Source organism: Curcuma longa, chromosome 21 (assembly GCF_044706935.1).
Source record: "Curcuma longa cultivar G26 ecotype Majalengka, Jawa Barat chromosome 21, ITB_CL_G26_1.1, whole genome shotgun sequence".
NCBI lineage: Eukaryota > Viridiplantae > Streptophyta > Magnoliopsida > Zingiberales > Zingiberaceae > Curcuma > Curcuma longa.
Window position 1 is genome coordinate 5259866 of NC_133881.1, and position 4023 is coordinate 5263888.

The 4023-nt window shown below is 35.2% G+C and overlaps 1 pseudogene; it reads left to right on the forward strand.

Annotated features, from left to right (window-relative positions):
* Window positions 1-1198: 1198 nt before the first annotated feature.
* LOC141815680 (THO complex subunit 7A-like) lies at window positions 1199-3200 on the forward strand (annotated as a pseudogene).
* The last annotated feature ends 823 nt before the right edge of the window (window positions 3201-4023 follow it).

Sequence of the window (4023 nt, forward strand, 5' to 3'; positions counted from 1 at the left end):
ATTGGTGTTACATGTAATTTTTAAATCTATCACATTTAGTATACGCCTATATGGATCATCCTCGAGCCATGCTTGTTGTATTTGTTTTGAGTCAGTTGCATGAATATTGTGATATATCCCTCCATTGAGCTCTTTGTTGTGCAATATCATTAGAAAATTCAAATTGATTTAATCATTTTTTTCATTACATTTGACTATTATTTTATTTGGACTCCCTCTATCCCTTACCTACTACCTTAATTGATGTGCCTACAATACATGAGGAGGAAGTGCATTTGATGGAAAACCCAGAACTTCCACTTGATATTTCTTATTTCAATCTAGAAAAGTAAATGTGAGATTGAGTTTTTGAGCTTGGGAAAATTGAATGCTATTCTTGAGCTTTTCAATCAGAAAAGGAGTTTATCTACTCTTTGGCCTTAAATAAAAACACACAAAAATCTCGTTTCATATTTGTATGGCATTCTGATGAAGTTACATGATGATACTAGTAATGGTGAAACATGAAAATTTACCTTTTTAGAATATTTATTAAAATAGAATAAGTAGAAAAGGGACACATTGTCTGTGAGAGCATGGTACAGGAGTATTTGAGAGGTGATGTTCAGCAAAAAATCATGCACTTTGCTTCCTGACCTGGAATTTCCAAATACATAATAGAACTTGAACTCTAGGAAAAGAGCAAGAGCACCTAAGAACCAAAACATTATTACAGTAGTTTTATAATCTTTCATAGAGCTCGGTTGAGTATAAAATTCATGTTAAGTGACTTCAAATAGTTGAGACAAACACGACTTGACGATAATGACAAGTTGATGAGGCTTGTAACTTTTATCGTTCTGCATTTTTAATTCCTTTATTTTACCCTAAGATATTCATTTGTTTGCTTCAGGAGTTTCAGTCTCTTTTTCTGTCTCAAGTCTCAACCTATTATTAAACATCGTGATCATATATATGAAGTGCTTTTCTCTTCATAGGTTCCTGATTAGTAGTACAAAAGCACTAGCAAACAACATTACTATCTTTATTTCGGCTAGCTATGTGGTTTCCCATAGTCTGATACTGATGCATAAGATTTTGCAGAGTTCTTCATCATTAGCTCAGCACTGTTTTTATTTTTTACTATAGGATTCAAGTTTAGAAGTTTCTTAACTTGCTTATATCTGATGAAAATACTCAGGGTCCCATTTAAAAGCAGATGTCAGCAAAAGCAAGGAAGGTCACTGGAAGAGGTGAACAGATGGCTGCTCATCATGCTTTCCATCCACTTGAGGATGACGCAATAATCAAACATAGACTTTTAACTCGGATCACAACCACTTGAGGTGAACCACCTCTGAAGAAGCTGCAGAAAAAGTTCATTGCCTTTGCACATGAAGTAGGAAAGGATGGAGATAATGTTGAGGACTTGGAGAAGGCGTACCAGGTTTTCTTACAAGAGATAGTTACATTTGAGCTACCACTTCTGAAAAGCAAAGCTGTCGTTGATGCAAACCTCTGAGAGAAGGAAAGTTTCAATGAGTTACAAAAATAGTGCAAGCCCAGACTGATATAGAGGATCTAAAGAAACAACTTGAGCTTAGCAAAATTGAGAGGCAGCACATGGAAGAGTGTGAGGTCATTAGGAAACTGATTGCCTCGCAGCCCCCAAGGTATGATACACAAACACTTATATCTGAACTCAAGAAAGAAATTGCTGCTTTGGAGGGGGAAAGTCTTTCATGCGCTAAGACACTGGATCTAAGGAAGAAACAACTCACTCTTCTACTCCATGTGGTTAGTGTTTCTCCAAATTTATAATGTTAGCTACAACTTTCTCTTCATGTTGGTATTCTTAATAATTTCACTTAGTTTCATTTTGGCCCCTAAAAGTTTACCTCTTTTTTCAAACATCCTTAAAATCATCAAAAACACCCCTTGAAGTTCTTAAACTATTGTCATTCCACCTCATAATCATTAATAACATTAATTCACCTAATGGAATAATGATGTGGTGGGTAAGCCACTTATGTGAGGTGCCTTGAAGTTTTTAAACTATTGTGAATTCACCTCTTATCATGAATACATTTAATTCACCCAATGGAATAATAACATGGGGGCATGCCACTTGGATCACATCACTTTTTTCACTTGGATCACATCACTTTTTTTGCCAAGTAAATTAATGGCGATAATTGCCAGAGGATGAAATGGTAAGAGTCATAAGATATCAAGGGGTATTTTTGATGTTTTTTAAATTGTAAGGGTATCTTGAAAAAAAAGGAGGTGGTGATGATTTTCTAATATTTAATTGTTTTTTAAATATATCAAAGTTTTGTGATTTATAATTCTCTCTACCATTCTATCTTTGAGCAATTACTTATTATTTTATTTATTCAGATACTTATGGTTTCAGCCAAATCATTTCATTATTCGTTCTTCAATCATTGTTAATAACTAATCAAAAATATTGTTTACCTGGATGATAAGTAAAAAACCAGTAGGAGTAGAACGACCAGTGCTGAAATAATAACTGTAAAAATATTTACTTTCATAATCTTATTAATTGTTTTTTTTACTATGCAGTAACTTGTTATCACACTTTAAATTATTTATTGTATAAGCGCAATAAGTTCCCTTTAATTTTGTCTCTTCGTTCTTACAGCTTTTGTACTAATTCTGATATTGCTTAGATTACTTAGCCACTCTTTCATGAGTTTGTTTATCGCAATAGACTTGCCACATATTTGTGTAAATTCAATCCTTTTGGTACAATTGAGTAATATTTTCTGATGCATACGAGCGATAAGTTCCTATTATTGTCTATTGTTTTCATTGGTGCCCTCATAGCTTTCGTGCTTATAGAGAAATTTTTTAGATTACTTAGCCACTCTTACATGAGTTATCATGATGATTCTTGGCATGTTTATGAAATTTGGGTCCTTTTATTATCACTAAATTAGAATGCTTTGTCTTTCGCTAGTGCATCGAGGAATAAGTTTACTTTGTCATTAGCTTTTTTGTGGGGATAGAAAAGTTCCTTAGATTATTTAGCCACTCTTCTTACATGAGTTTATGTGACTCTTTTGGTATCTTTGTTATAATGTTTTGCCTTTTGAACTCGACTTCGATGCAGGTAGACGAATTGTTATGAAGCTATGGCTGTTCGATTAATTTCCAAAATGTTATGACGTCTTGGAAAACCTCACAAACATGGATGACAGCGGTAGCATTTTTGACATCTCCAAACCAGTAAGTATTTCATACAAATGGGTAGAATATGTGAAATCCGTAAGTATTCACTATTTTAAATAAGCTTGAATCTGATGTGAACTTGATTGCTAAGTGAACTCGACTTAAATGAGGATATTTGCCAATATCTGATAATGGACATCTATTTTCATTTCTACTTGCACGCACTAGTTAGCTTAGCAAAAACTATAAAATTTGAAAGATCAAATTTCGACTCACAAGCTTGGATTAGTTGATTGAGCTTGAACTATTAAAATGAGTCCATTTAAGCCTGAGTTCGTCATTGTTCTTCAAAGGTTAACTAGCTGCTAGTATAACTATCAATATAATCATTAACCATTCTTCAATTTCCAAATTCTACCACAATAGTTTTTAAACAATTATAGTCTAAGTTATACTTAAATAAATAAAATACATTCTAATAATATTTTTCATGCAAAATACTTGGCACCATCAAGATCGGCGCCGTCGCTGACGTCAGCTTTTCTGGTCACCGGAGACAACAGATGGTGTAGCTGTGGAGCCATGAGCGTGGAGGAGAATACCGCACCGCAGTAGCCGCTAGAGAAGTCGCTTTCTGACCTTATTGATCGGAACATCACACAACACAACCGCCCTAGTCGTCGCCTACTTCGCCGGCGCGCCGCAGAGGCAGAGTCATGAGCGCGACAGATAACGCCACGCCATGGTATCCTCTGGAGAAGCCACTTGCCGAGCTCACCCGCTCGTCGTCTTCAGCTTCGAGCTCCATGATCCTACTTCACCAGCATCCTTTTACAGCGCTGACGCCAT